The sequence below is a fragment of the Sphaeramia orbicularis genome, chromosome 2 (assembly GCF_902148855.1).
Source record: "Sphaeramia orbicularis chromosome 2, fSphaOr1.1, whole genome shotgun sequence".
Classification (NCBI taxonomy): Eukaryota; Metazoa; Chordata; class Actinopteri; order Kurtiformes; family Apogonidae; genus Sphaeramia; species Sphaeramia orbicularis.
Genome location: NC_043958.1, coordinates 20,551,617 through 20,568,432, shown reverse-complemented (window position 1 = coordinate 20,568,432; position 16,816 = coordinate 20,551,617).

Sequence of the window (16,816 nt, the reverse complement as noted above, 5' to 3'; positions counted from 1 at the left end):
ACAGCGAGTCATTAGAGGTGAAGTTTAATAAGCAAAAAACCTGTAATTTATCAGCAAGGGCAGAAAATGTTACTCTCCTACAAAGATTACCTGCTCATAAGTGGTTGTGTCTTATTGATTCATCCACCGAAGCCAGGTTTTATTGACATTTGGCTTTTGATTGGCGCTAATTTCAGCCTTTATAAAGAGATTTGTGGTCATAATGTTGGCTTTTAACACATTTTGGGAACACTTTAGGGTCTACGGAGTGTTTGTAATAGTTCAGCCGCACAGATTTATTTATTTTTTTTCTAATTCATGCGTGAAAGGATGAAAGGGTCATTTATTCACAATTATAAGTGAGAACAAAAGTCAACTGTTGTGTGAACAGAGATAAGGGAAACAGTTTATAGACACAATAAATCCTTTGTATAAATCTGTCACAAATTTGTCTTCCATGTAGAATAAAAGCTTAATTAAAAAATAATTAAAATAATTTACATGCAACAATAGCATAGCATTAATAATAGGCTTAAAATGACAGAGATAAAATAGGATAAAAGAATAAAATGCTAAAATTGTGTTGATTCTGGGAATATTATTGTGAGAAAATGACAATACTGTGGACATAAACACAACAAAAAAGTGGAAAAGAAAGTAACAAATAAAAAACTTGATTAAAGTCAACAAATATTAAAATACGTCTAACAGCAGGTTTGTTGTAAAAACTCATAATTACTAAAATAGATGTACTATCTTAAAAGTTTAATAGACAACAAAACAGAATCTAATCCAAAAAATGGCATGTGGGCCGTAAAACTGTAAAAAAAAAAAAAAATCTGTAAAAAGTCTTCCATATGGAATAAAAGCTTAAAAATAATTCAAATAATTTCCATACAACAATTGCAAAGTTACTCAAATTAACACAAAATACATAAAACACATTAATAATAATAAAGTTAAAATGATACTCTGAATCATTAGTTAAAATGACAGAAACAAGTAAAATCGGATAAAAGGATAAAATGGTAAAATTATGTTGATTCTCTGAATATTATTCTAAGAAAATAACAAACTTGACTTATGAGTTTGGAATTAATTGAAATGCCATTAATCGAAATATGTCGAGATAATATCTAGCATATCCGAAACTTTGGACTATTGAACTTATCTCCAACACACATGTATTTGACATGTTCTGGACGACCTCTTTTTACCTCCTCTAGACACGTGGCAAAGCGTTTCAGCACATCCCCTCTGGACAGCTCCCGGATTTTGTTGTGTCACCATGATCTAGAATTACATAATTGTAGATTACGTATGCATTTTTTTTAGCATATAATTAACCTTACTTTCCTTTTCTTTTATTATCATCATACTATTACTCTGTTCTATGGTATGCCATGTAGGGGTGTAAAAAAATATCGGTAAAACAATATATCGCGATATTTCATTTTATGATACTGTATCGATATTTAAAAATGTGTATCGATATTTTTAGGTGTTTATTGAACTGCAGGTTTATTTTTGTTTTTTTGTTTATATTTTTGGGAATCCTGCGAGATCTTTTATTTACATATTCACATGGGTATTTTGTTGTTGGTGTACGACAAAAGTAGTATTGCGATACTGCAGGTCATACGTGTACTTTTTTTGAAATTGATAACACTGTTTTGTTAAATAATGCATCATAAAAGCACATTTTACTGTCTGAGAGAGGTAGTTGTTAGTTTTCCAGGATTTTTTTTTTAAAGAAGCAAAACAAAAAAAATATCGCCTTATGTACAGTATCGTGATATATTGCAGTATATCATAACTAGGGCTGGGCAAGTTAATGCGTTATTACTGCGTTAATGCATTCATTAAATAACGCCAACAATTTTTTTTTTTTTTTTCTCACGTTGATGCTGTTTTATTCCAACTCCTATTCTTCTGCCTCTGTTTGTGTGTGTAGCGGTTAGCTCGGCAGATAGACAACAGGTTTCCCAAGAAAAGCCAGACGCCGAAAACTTCTCTTTAAATTTTTTACTTGAGACTCACTGTAAAACTGCAACATAAAAACAAAATATGTCTCAGTTCTGTTCACTGCCTTAGTACATTTACATGGCGTTATATATTTAAATGAATGGGAAAAAGATCGCTAGCTCGATGCTAACTTGAATGGGTAAATCCATAGACACGCTAACGATTAGCGTTTACAGATTAATTTAACATTTACAATGTCTTTTTATCCGGCAACAAAGGTTTACATCAGAAATATTTTATACTATTCATTCTTACAACAACTGAACATAAAATAATCACAGGCAAACGTTTGTAACAGAGTGAAAGAAACGTGTCTGTTAGTTCCTTCTTATGTCCGAACTGACTACGGTAACACCGCAAGGACAAAACATACGTTAGTGCAATTTTTTTCCGACCACTAGAGGGCCCCCTTTGCTTGCTTTTAACAACTGAACATCACATATTATTGGGCTTATTAGTATTAGTACTTATTAGTGGTCTTAAGACTCCTGTCAATCACTCACAACTGGAAACAGACTGGTGTGGACACAAACATGGAGAAAAGTAGTGGTCTCTTCCATGGATATTTTCATTTTAAATGTCTTCAGATGGTGGGGTTGAGAAGGACAAAGTTGTTTGTAAGCACTGCAATGTGGAATTTTTTTAAATTTTTTTTTTATCATCGGAGTACTTCAAGTCTGAAATATCACTTAAAGGCAATACACACTGTTGATGCTGGAAATCACCACAATATAACTATCCGATTAATCGTGATTAATCACAGCAATCCATAAGATTAATTGCAATTAAAAATTTTGATCAACTGTATCCCAATTAATTGTATCCTCTGAAATACCTCTACTGGACTTCATTTGTTAAATAGAAATGAAAATGAAAATAAAAATTTGATACACTTTAATCAAATACTCATAAATTTTCCAAAGCCACAAGGATGAAAGAGCCAAACGAAGTTGGAAACTCCTAAGTTTTTGCACTCGTAAGCCAAGGTACCATTGTATATAAAAATACAGTGTACTCAAAAAAAAAAAAAAAAAAAAAGATTCTTGGCTCTAATAAACACAAAGTAATATTTTAAAGTAAAATGCAACTGAAATATATGAAATTTAAAGTTTATTTATCCGAAAAAGTCAAACATAATGTGAATATGCTTAGTATAAAGTGAATCCAAACAAATAAAGTAAACTTTATTTACTAGATCACACTGAGCGTCACAGTCAAACACAGTTTACGTAAAAGTTTGCATTAACTAAAGCAAATCTGACTGAAGGTATTTAATTTATTTATATTGACTCAATATGAGAAAAAAAAAATTGTATTAAATGCAACTCTTTACATTAAACTTATGTAATAAAATTACATGGAAAATTTACATGTAATTAACCCTTTCATGCATAGTGGTCACTACAGTGGACAGTTACTCTACAGCTTTACTCTTGTATATTCATGGGTTTTGTTGTTTTAGTTCCATATCAACCAACACAGTGGACACTTATGCACCATCTCATAAACTGCAATTCATACCATTATTGTAACTTTGCTGTTCTTGATTGGTTCTTGAGTGGCAATCAATTGTTAATATTTATTTTTTGCATATTATCTCCATGTAGTGAGTAATAACTAGTATTAGAATATGTTAAAATGTGAGAAAACATCAGATTAGCTGCATTAAACATGGTTTCATTTCACTGTTTTCATATCATTTTATGATATTGGGTTTTAAATACATGTTTCTTTGCTTCAAGAATAAAATTCAAGGTGTAGCTGAGTGGACATTTTTGTAACTCCATGAAAAAAAGGTTGATTTAAAAAAAAAAAAAAAAAATAATAATAATCACATTGTTTTTTTTTTCATGCCTAAAGAGGAATTAAAACACTCAGGAAAAAAAAAAAATGTGATTAAGATTCTCATAATTCATGCATGAAAGGGTTAAATACATAAAGTCAACATTTTTGGCTTATTTTTTTTTTTTTTTTGAGTGTGTGGTTCTTTCGTTTGCTATAGTTGGATCTAAAGTTGTTCAAATGTTTTTATGAAAACTTCACTTGGACTGTCTAAAATAAAGTCTTTTTGATATATTTAAGGCTAGATATTATTAACGCTCCCTGAGCAAAAACAAGTCACCCTTGAGCAAGGCAACACACATAAAGTTGCAAGCGAACAGTAGCTGTAAGGCATACATTCAAATATGTATATATGTGTGTGTGTTTGTGTGTGTGTGTGTGTTGCTGAACCAGCAGCGAGATGACCGGAGCGTTTGAGGCGGTGTAGAACTTCAGATGAAGCCAAGAAGAAACGAAAACAAGAGCTGGCTGAGGGGATGTTTCATCTCGATAAGAACGCCAACTGTTTGTGCTTGTCTGAGCCTCAGATCGCATTGCTCGCGAAAGACAAAATGGAAACGTATCAGCACGAACATCGCCCGTTTTTACAGCCTGAACCGCTGTCATTACGCAAGATGAAACCAGAGGCGGTGAAAGCGTATATAAAATAATTCAGACTGTCCTTCAGAATGTTATTTGCACATTGTGAGACGTACATCACCAGGCTATAGAAGATTAAAAACCAATAGAGAGAAAGAGAGAGAGAGGTAAAAAAAAAACACTTCAAGAATAAACATACACCTGAATGTCTGAGGTGATATATATACCTGCGAGCTTTTCAAAGGAAAAAGATGAGATGCAAACATGCAATATCACATATCTGTCTATATTGAGACCCGATCCATCCTGCAAAACGTATTAGAAACAAATACAGGCAAATGTAAAGGGCACTCGCAGACTCATTTTATTGCGTTTGTTGGACCGTCGACTGTGAAGGTCAAAATCAAAAAAGGGAAACGGCAGTCAGTATCGTTTTGTATCATCCAAAATCGTTTGGGTCGGCGTTTCGCGTCACCTTCGGAATCTGTCAGAGCTGAAGATTTAGCGTTTTATTCATTCTGACATCATGTCAAGTTAACCCATAAGGACCCAGTGTTACTTCTGTGTCACTTCCCAAATGAATTTTTCTCTATATTTGACCTTCCTAAGTGATTTATCACCATTTATTGGAATATTAGCCTCTATATTTTGTGGTTTTCTTTGTCGAAAATCAGATATTTTCCTACATTTAATTTACTGATCATGCCAGATGTTCATAAAACCTCCAAGTAAAGTTGAGGAACATTGTATCAAAAATGGAGAAACTGAAGAAAAATTGCCTTCTTTTTTTTTTTTTTTAGCAAAGGTATCAATAACTGAACATAAAACAAGTGTGTCCATCCACTGTCATTTATCAAACTCCATCGGTTTTACCTGGTAAATCAATGTTGTAGAAGATGACGGTGTTTCCACAGTAACTATGGAGCCTCTGAACGTCCAAATGGGTCATATCTGATGACCAGGAAAACTATGACAAACTGCACTTTACACCATTTTTTTTTTTTTTTTTTTTTTTTTTTTTTACAAGTGTTGATAGGATTAATGGATCAATAGTTATTAAACATTTTACATCAGTAGATGTGTTGGTAGATGGTGGATGTTTGGGTCTTTATGGGTTAAAACCCTTAGGGGTCAAAGCCTATTTGGAGATTTATATAGACTATATATAGAAATGTTTACTATACCCATGTTTGGTATCTTTTTTTCAGCACAACCTTCATCTATCTCATCTGCCTATTTGTTTATTTTTTTTTTTCATTTTAACCACTTTAAAAATTATATTAGGGCTAGAAAATTATATTAATATTCCTCTACTATAAAAATATAATAAATCAAGTACAATGGATGCTTTTTTGCAACTTTTGCTCAAAGTTTAGACCCTAATGTTAATAAAAGTACGTCAAAGTGTATTTTAGTGCAAACTTTAATGTTTCAAACATGATTTGTAATCTTTGTGGGGTGAAATATACGCTATTAAAAATCTCCGACACGAACGATTAATTTATGCATATCATCGTCAATCCAGCCGAAAAAAAAAAAAAAACAGGCGAGGATAATCATATATCATATATCATATGATGTGAAAATGCCCATAAATTTAAGCAAAAATCTTAAAAAAGCCAATATGTAGCATAGTTCAGAAAGTTGAACCTGATTGAGCAAAATTAATGTGATTTTGGATTCAGCACACCCAAAATTATCCTAAATCAGCTCAAAAAAACTTAAACCATAAATTTGTTATTGACCAATGTAATACATAAAAGACATGACAAACTCTGAAGCTGAAACTGAGCATTGTAAGTAAAGTAAAGTAAAGTAAAGTAAAGTAAAGTAAGTAAAGTAAATTTTATTTATAGAGCACTTTTCACAGGACAGAGTCACAAAGTGCTTTATCAATTCAAATCAGAATCAAATTAAGTTTACAGAGACCCAACAGAATCGTGGTTCTGTTTATCTGTCAAATGTTCATTGTGGTCAGTTTCAGATGTTGCAGCTCTTTCATAATTCATAGTTTGAGTTCTTGTTTGTTCAGTATTAATTGTCAGCCTTGCTCTGTCCTTAATCATATACATTATATAGTCTAAATGTTGCCTAAAATTAATGTTTCTTTGTAACATAGTATAGAAAACTATTAAATGATAAATATAATAATAATTTTAGCAAAAAAAAAAGAACTCAATTTTGAATACCTGGGGTTGCCAGAAATTTATGATGTTAAAAATGGGGTCACGAGCCAAAAAAGGTTGGAAACTACTGGATTAAGGATAAACGGTAGATCTATATGACTCAGACAGACGTTAGCCCATCAGCCGCCCGCGAGCCAAAAAAATTATATTAATATTCATCTACTATAAAAATATAATAAATCAGGACAACAAATGTTTTTTTTTCAACTTTTGCTCAAAGTTTAGACCCTAATGTTAATAAAGTACGTCAAAAGTGTATTTTAGTGCAAACTTTAATGTTCAAACATGATTTTATAATCTTTGTGTGGGTGAAATATACGCTATTAAAAATCTCCGGACACGAATGATTAATTTAGCATATCATCGTCAATCCAGCCGAAAAAAAATACAAAACAGGTGAGGATAAAAAAATTTCTAATTTCTCTTTTAGGTTGTTACAGTTTACTCCGGCCATAATAATAGATACAATATTTTAGACAATACTGGGAGTAGATTCTGTGAGGTCTCTAAATGTCCATAGACGCCAAGAACATCCATATGAAACCTTATTATTGTGGAGGTAATTCGTCCTTACCTTCCCTGAAAATATGGTCAGGGTTAAAACTATATCAGGGGTGTCAAACTCATGTTGGTTCAGGGGTCATATTTAGCCCAATTTGATCTCAAAGCGGGCCAGAACCAGTAAAATAATGACCTTAATAACCCTATAAATAATGACAAATCCAAGTTTTCTTTTTGTTTTAGTACAAAACCCCCAATTAAATTATGAAAATATTTTGCATTTTACAAAAAAAGATGTGAATAACCTGAAAAAAACAGAAATTTCATTTGAAAAAATGTGTTCAATTTTAGCAATATTATGCCTCGACTTATTATTTATACATGTACATTTACACACAATGTTACATAAACATTTGGTAACAGGCAGAATATTGTTAAAATTCTGGAGTTTGGAACTAAAATTTGGACAGTTTCTACAATATTATTAACAACTACAGATCACAGTGGATCCATAAATGCACAAAACATTTAGTAACAGGCAGAATATTGTTAAAATTGTTAAAATTTCGGGTTGTTCATCTTTGTTTTTATTTATGTATTTATTTTGAATTTTATTGTGAAAGAATAGTTTGTAAATATAAATATTTCACAGTGTAATGTTATTTTTTTCACTTTCACAAATTTTTCACAAAGAAAATTTGTCGTCATTATTTATGGGTTATTGTGTTGTTATTTTTACTGGAGATCACATTGGTCTGTATGTGGAACCTGAACCAAAAGGATTTGGACAACCTGGACTGTTCAGGGTAATTTTTGCACTTTCATCCTGCAGACCGAAATTGGAACATTTGGCGGGCCAGATTTGGCCCCCGGGCCGCATGTTTGACACCTGTGTACTATACCAACACAAAAGGCCAAAAAACACACAAATAATATAAAATTCGATTTGAAAAATTTATACAATTTACCTCACCTCACGCTTCAAACTGTTTTTTTTTGCTAACTTTTTTTTGCTAACCAATGCCTCCCCAGTGACGCTAAATTGACAAGCAATCGGAAAAAAAAAAAGAAATGAACGGCTCTTTACAAAGACTTGGTTCCCATTGTTCATTTTAATGAGCCATTCAAAAGATTTGATTCATTCGTGAACGTCACATCACAAACTTTTCTCCGGTTTCGACCAGTCTTCCAGTTCCGCCTCCTCGAGTATGCTCACCTCTCACTTCAAACTGTTTTTTTTGTTTTTTTTTGCTAACTTTTTTGTGCTAACCAATGCCTCCCCAGTGACACTAAATTGACAAGCAATTGGACACTCCCTCCTTTAAAAAAAAAATTAAAAAAAAAAGAACGGCCCTTAACAAAGACTCTGTTCCCATCGTTCATTAAAAGAGCCATTCAAAAGATTCGATTCATTCGTGAACGTCACATCACAAACTTTTCTCCGGTTTCGACCAGTCTTCCAGCTCCGCCTCCTCAAGTATGCTCACCTCACGCTTCAAACTGTTGCTTTTTTTTGCTAACCATGCCTCCCCAGTGACGCTAAATTGGCAACAATCAATTCGTTCATGAACGTCACATCACTATGTTTATACTTAGTATCCGATTTGCATTTAAGCACGTCCCGTTTTATGTGCAACACCTGTACCAAACTGTCCATTATTTGCTGTTTCCGAAAGCTGCATACCGTTGTGTGTTTTCAAGTGTGTCAGTGAGTTCCTAATGTGGTTGCAGAGAGTGTATAGCTTTAGATAGATAGAAGGGACCCTGAATGGGGGGGTGGGTGGGGTGGGGTGGTGGTGAGTGTTTTAAAAGCCAAAGCTCGGCACGTCAAGGAGATTAATGCGCCGCTATGTCTCCCGGCCTCTCATCAGAACACTTTTATCTGCAGGAAAATGACAGAGCTTGCACTTTTCATTATGTACGTTAGCTAGCGAGCTGCACTCCGTGCCCCTCTCTCAGCCCCCCACTTTCTCTTTCACAAAAAAAAAAAAAAAAAAAAAAAAAAAAAGGATTGCTTTTGGGGGGAAGAAAGAGGAGCGAAAGAGCTGGAGTTCGGTGTTACACGCGTAACCCACGGCCCCGCGCAGAAAACGTTTGTATCCGGGGCCCTCATTTGTATGCCCTACTTGTCATTCGTGACTTGTGAATAAAATTTGACACAATAATTGATGTTTTACGTCTCGCAAACACGGATATGGAGAATATGGATTACTCCGGAGACAGCATTGATTGTTTAAAGTGTCTCTGAAAAATGGGATGACAACTACAGAACTAGAGAATGTGAGTGCGTCTTTGTTCTTTTTTTTTTTTCCTCCAAAGTCCCTCCAGATGAGTGGCTTCGAGTGGGTGTTTGGTGTGTGAAATTACAAGGATATAACACTCCGGGCCTTTGTTGACCTAATCATAGGATAAAAGTACCGCAATGGTTCGTACACAACGAACTTACACAACACGGTAGCAGCTACTAGCTTGTGATCCTATTTGAAAGTCTAATTATGTTGTGACTATTAGCTCTTGTTTTTTTGTTGTTTTTTTTTGTTTTTTTTTGCCACCGATAATATTATTCAAGCTCTAAATAAGTATGCCTTTAGTTTCTTTCGGAAGATGAAACAAGTGCGAAGCTTTAAACCAGTACAGACGTTGAATAAAACAGAAGAGTCCCATTGTAGTACGGTTCATACAGTATAGTAGCGAAATCAAACTTGACATAATGAGAGCCCACTTGAGGGAAATTGCCAGTCGATAACAGCTTTGTTGCTGAAACGTCAACCTAAATAAGTCAAGTTTACCTTCAGACTTACCTTTTGATTTGGATGCTGTTTGCCGTAGCGGAGTGCGTTCTTTGTCACGTGTCCGCGAGTGTTGACATTGATTGAATATAACATTAAAAACCAAAACAACGAGAGAATTTAATATAAAAAGGAAAGAAAACTTATTAAAAAAAGGAGCAAGATGAAGGTCAACTTCCATACTTCTACCATACCCTAAATTCTCATGTCAGATCGCATAAGTAATTCAACAAATCTTATACGTTATCAGACTAAATTCTGACTAAGCACACACATAAAAATGCTATACATATTAAAAATAGATTCACCATTTTGCAACAGCATTTCACATCAAGATAAACTTTGTCCGTTTCATAACGATAATTCATATATAAAAAAAAATAAAATAAACTGTCCATTTTGTAGCAATAATACACATATCAAAACTAAAATAAACTGTGTCCCTTTCATAACATTAATACACATATCAAAACCAACATAAACTTTATCCATTTCAAAACAATAATACACATAACAAAAAAAAAAAAAAAAACTGTGTCCCTTTCAGAACAATAATACACATTTCAAAACAAAATTAAACTTTATCCATCTCATAGCAACAATACACATATCAAAACACATAAACTTTATCCTTTCATAACAATAATACACATATCAAAGCACAAAAAACAAACAAACCAAAAAAACCAAAAACAAACAAAAAAAAAAAAAAACTGTCCATTTCAAAACAAAAATACACATATCACAACAAAAATACAGTTTGTCCATTTCATAACAATACTACACATATCAAACAAAAATAAACTTTATCCATTTCATAACAATAAGACACATATCAAAATAGTAAAAAAAAACAAACAAAAAAACTGTATCCTTTTCATAACAAAAATACACATATCAAAATAATAAATAAATAAATAAATGTCCATTTCAAAAAAAAAAAAAGAAATACACATATCAAAACAAAAATACACTTTGTCCATTTCATAACAATCATACACATATCAAAACAAAAATACACTTTGTCCATTTCATAACAATCATACATATCAAAACAATAATAAACTTAATCCATTTCATACCAATAACACACATATATAAAAATAAACTGTGTCCATTTCATAACAAAAATACACATGTCAAAACAAAAATACACGTTGTCCATTTCATAACAATAATACACAAATTAAAAACAAAACATAAACTTGGTCCATTTCATAACAATAATACACATACATAAAAGTAAACTGTCCATTTTACAACAAGGGGTTAAAGCACACTGAATGGAATATAAAACTGTGTGAAAGTCATGAAAAGTTGAAGATGAGATCGAGCGCAGTGACTGAGACTTCTTAAAACCTGCAAGGTAAAACAAAATCCAAAAGAATCTGTTTTTGGTTTTGTTTTGTTTTTTTTTTTTATTGAAGAAGGGAATTCAGGTACCGGGGTTATCTCTGAGTGGCAGTAAAGAAATCTATGTGCTGCATCTCTCTTAGTTGAAAATGAGATCAAGAAGCACACGGGGACATGAACAAAGCAAGGACTCAGCAATAGTCAGTCCTGACATCTGGCTTGATCAAAGGCGGAAAAAAAAAAAAAAAAAAAAAAATGCCGCTACAACACGCTAGCAACCCATCCAATCTGTTTTGACAGTTATCATCATGCTTCAGTTTGGGCCAGCACGCTTATTTTTCCATATATAGAATGACATTTCAGTTATGCTATGCTAAGACCATACCGGTAATAAGTTAATTTAAGTGATTATGTAGAATGAAGGAGATGTAAAAAGAAGGGAGAGGGGGAGGGGGGGGTATATATGATACCGAGTGGTAATAATTGCATGTTTCCTAAAGGTTAGAAAACAGCTACACGGATACGATGCAAGGATGAGCGAGACAGACTGGCATTTGGAAAACCCGAAAAAAGAAGGATGGAGAGACAAAGAACGGAGTCAGTCGATGACTTTTGTTATTCCTCTCTCCGCGGTGTGAAAATGGAGATGCAGTGCATTCATGGGGGAGCAGAGAGAGTGCATATCACATACATTAGGAGTTCTAACACTGACATGCAAACAGCACCGACAGCGCCATTACGACCGTTTTGAATACGGGCATCCATAACATGTAGCCGAGGCCTGGACTTGATTAGATTTGAGGACTGACAGTGCATATGTCTTCACCCCAACCACCACCACCACCCACCACCACACCACCACACCCCACTTCCCCCTCTGGCCCATCAGAGACTTTGGAGAGAAACGGCGATTGAATTGGGCGGAACGGCGTACTAAACTGTGTTGTTATCGACAGGGGGGAGGGTCCGGACGGGAGACACTTGGCTTTTAAAAAGGTATACGTTTAACTGTTACACTAGGATTCTGTTTACCTGCCAATATTTAGGTCTTACTGTAAATTAAAGTCCAGAAATAATCTAGTTTTTATGGGAATGTCTGGATATGGTCAGATTTTCAGATTTTGGGGTGCATTTTCTAAGATTTTTTTTTTTTTTTTTTTTGTTTTTAACCATTTACAGGGCACTCATAGAAAAACCTTAGTGTATTATCGGAGGACAAAATAAGACTTTTATTACTTTTGCGAAATTTTTCAACATTTGTTAACTATAGTCACTGTTGGTTCCTTAAGGTGAAGACACTCCAACCCGATTTTTCGGCGGTTGGACGTCATCGGGCAGTCTGGTTGGTGTGTCCTGAGCCTGTGTCCATTTCATAACAATAATACACATATCAAAACAGAAATAACTTTATCCATTTCATAGCAACAATACACATATCGAAACAAAATAACTTTATCCATTTTCATAACAATAATACACATATCAAACCAAAAAAAAAAAAAAAAAATGTCCTTTTCATAACAAAAATACACATATAAAAAAAAAGAAATAACAGTCCATTTCAAAACAAAAATATAATTTGTCCATTTCATAACAATAATACACATATCAAAACAAACAAACAAACAACACAAAACAAAACAACGGTATCCTTTTTCATGACAAAAAATACACATATAAAAATAAACAATAAATAAATAAATAAGAAATAATAAATAAATAAACAGTCAATTAAAACAAAATATACACATATCAAAACAAAAATATGCTTTGTCCATTTTATAACAATAATACACATATCAAAACAAAAATTACGTTATCATTCATAACAATACTACACATATCAAAACAAAAAATAAATTGTGTCAATTTCATAACAATAATACACATATCAAAACAAAAATAAACGTTATCCATTTCATAACAATAATACACATATCAAAAACAAACAAACAAACAAACAAAAACAAAACAACTGTATCATTTTCATAACAAAAATACACATAAAAATAATAAATAAATAAATAAATAAATAATAAATAAATAAATAAACAGGTCCCATTTTCAAAACCAAAAATACACATATCAAAACAAACAAACAAACAAAAAAAGCAAACAAAAAAACTGTATCCTTTTTCATACACAAAAATAACCCTATTAAATAAATAAATAAATGCATACATAAATAAATAAATAAATAAACAGTCCATTTCAAAACAAAAATACACATATCAGAACAAAAATAAACTTTATTCCATTTCATAACAATAATACACATATCAAACCAAAAAAAAAAAAAAAAAGTCCTTTTCATAACAAAAATACACATATAAAAAAAAGAAATAAATACAGTCCATTTCAAAACAAAAATATAATTTGTCCATTTCATCACAATAATACACATATCAAAACAAACAAACAAACAAACAAACAACAGAAACAAAACAACTGTATCCTTTTCATAACAAAAATAGACATATAAAATAAATAAATAAATAAATAAAATAAATAAATAAATAATAAATAAATAAACAGTCCATTTGAAAACAAAAATACACATATCAAAACAAAAATATGCTTGGTCCATTTCATAACAATAATACACATATCAAAACAAAAATAAAACTGTGTCAATTTCATAACAATAATACACATATCAAAACAAAAATAAACGTTATCCATTTCATAACAATAATTACACATATCAAAAAAACAAAACCAAACAAAACAAAAACAAAACAACTGTATCTTTTTCATAACAAAAATACACATATAATAAATAAATAAATAAATAAATAAATAAATAAACAGTCCATTTCAAAAACGAAAATACACATATCAACACAAAATATGCTTTGTCCATTTCATAAACAATATACACATATCAAAACACAAAAATAAACTGTGTCAATTTCATACAATAATACACATATACAAAACAAAAATAAAACGTTATCTCCATTTTCATAACAATAATACACATATCAAAACACAAACAAACAAACAAAAAAAGCAAACAAAAACTGTATCCTTTTCATAACAAAAATACACATATTAAATAAATAAATAAATAAATGAATAAAACTGTCCATTTCATAAACAATAATACACATATCAAAACAAAAATAAACTGTGTCCATTTCATAACAATAATACACATATCAAAACAAAAATAAACTGTGTCCATTTCATAACAATCATACACATATTAGGAGTTCCAACACTGACATGCAAAACAGCACCAACAGCGCCATTACGACTGTTTTGAATACGGGCATCCATAACATTAGCGAGGCCTGGACTTGATTAGATTTGAGACTGACAGTGCATATTGTCTTCACCACCCTCCCCCACCACCACCACCACCACCACTTTCCCCTATTGGCCCATCAGAGACCATAGTCCCTATGTGGTTCCTTAAGGCGAAGACCACTCCAACCCGATTTTTGGTGGTTGGAGCCTCGGGCAGTCTGGTTGGTGTGCCCTGAGCCGTCGCCAGTCTTTTCGGACGATTCTACATGTGTGATCGGCCACTACCCGTCGTTCAGTCGACCAATCTGGGGCTCGTTTCTGCGCTAGCTCATTAAATCGTTAAAGCCCAGCGCAATTCAAAATGGGCACGCTCTTTGTTCGTTAAGAACTAACGCAACGCAAATGTATTGTGCGTTAGCTTGTTAACCCCAACGCAACGTAAAATACAACTATCCGTTTCTGGGCTAGTTGGTTTAAAAGTGTTGTGCTCGCCCAGTTCCCTCGTTCCAGAGCTGATTTTAAATATGGTTTTAAGGCTGTAAATTTGCTGATCTAGATAAACCTGATCTGCAGAAACATGTTTGAGTGTAAAAAAAAAAAAAAAAAAAGCTAATTGTTATTAGACTGTGATTAAACTATTTTGTTTTTTCTAAACAAAAATGTTGTTTTTTTTGCAAATTATCTCCATACATGTATGTTAAAATGTGAAAAAAAAACATCAGATTAGCAGCATTAAAATGTTTTTTTATTTCATAGTTTTCATGCATTATATCAGTAAATACATGTTTTCTTTGCTTCTTTCAGCTGAGTGGACATTTTTGCAACTCCATGAAAAATATCGCTCATTAAAAAAAAAAATCACTCAGGAAAAATATCTGTGATTAAGGTTCTCATAATTAATGCATGAAAGGGTTAAGGGAGGACATATTCTTGTAGCTTCATTTCACTTCGTTTCTGTCATGTATTTCCTTTGAAATATTATTTACTTTGAAAAAGAAGATTTTTTAACACAAGTTTGACAATATATTTAATGATATGCATGCAGACAGCTGATCTATAGTCAGAATGAGGGTGAGGAGGTCCATCCCGACAGGTGAGGATAAGGGAGGAGGGTCCCAGATCTGGGGGGGTCATAGGATAGCCTATAATACTTAGAAGTATTATAGTAATTTTTTGTAAAAGGATAGTTTGTTTTAGCGTTAAAAAGTAAAATTACATGAACCCCCATTTTCATAAAACACAGAGAATAAAAACATTTTTTTCATTTTTTATAGGTTATTATGATAGTATTTTACCGATCTAACCCACTTAGATCATACTGGTCTTTATGTGGAACCCTGAACTAAAATATTTTTTGACATCCCTGATTGTTAATATATTCAATTTAATTCTTTGCTTTTCCCAAAATGACCTCAGAGGCTGGACTGGATCCTTTGGTGGGCCAGTTTTAGCCCACGGGCCTGCATGTTTGACAACCCTTACTTTATGTATTATATTTATTGTAGTAAACAATCCAAATATTATCCCACGTTTTTCAACACCTTTTCATAAAAATAATGCAACAAACGCGCAAACAAAGCAGGTCATCACATTGACTAGAACTACAGATTGCTCTGAATTAGCATTGTTGAGTTCAATGGGATGTTTAGTGTGATGTCAATACCTAGAGTAACAAAATATATAAAGCAAAGGATTTTTTTTTTTTTTTTTTTTGATAATTTAAAGTTCATGTTCTGTTCTGTTCTGTTCTCCCACTGCATGATTTTGAAAATTACTAAAAAAAAAAAAAAAAAAAAAAAAATCTCTCAGAGGCTGAGCTGGAGGTGATCGATGTCTGAATGTCTAGCTATGGATGTGGACAGGAGTGGTGTCGGGGGTTGTCCAGAAAATAAATCAATGGATGAATAATCCAGTGGAAAGCTCATTTGTCATATATTGATCTAGCTGACTATAATGGGTTACTACTGGCTTATGACATGGTCTATGGTGGCTTTATGATAATAGCTTACTTTCTATTAAGTTAGGGAGTTAGTTAGTATCATCATTAGCATTTAGATACATTGACATCATTTACTGGTTGCATTTTACATTGTGGTTAGTAACTTCATTAGAATACATTCATGACATAAGGCTATATATGTCACAAAATGTCACAGGAAATAAACTTTAATTCATTAACCTGTTTAACCCTGAACCATATTTTCAAGGGAAAAATGCCTAAAAAGACATACCCAAAGGTAAATGAATAATAATATAAGGTTAATATGGATGTTCTTTGGCGTCTATGGACATTTAGGACCTCACAGAATC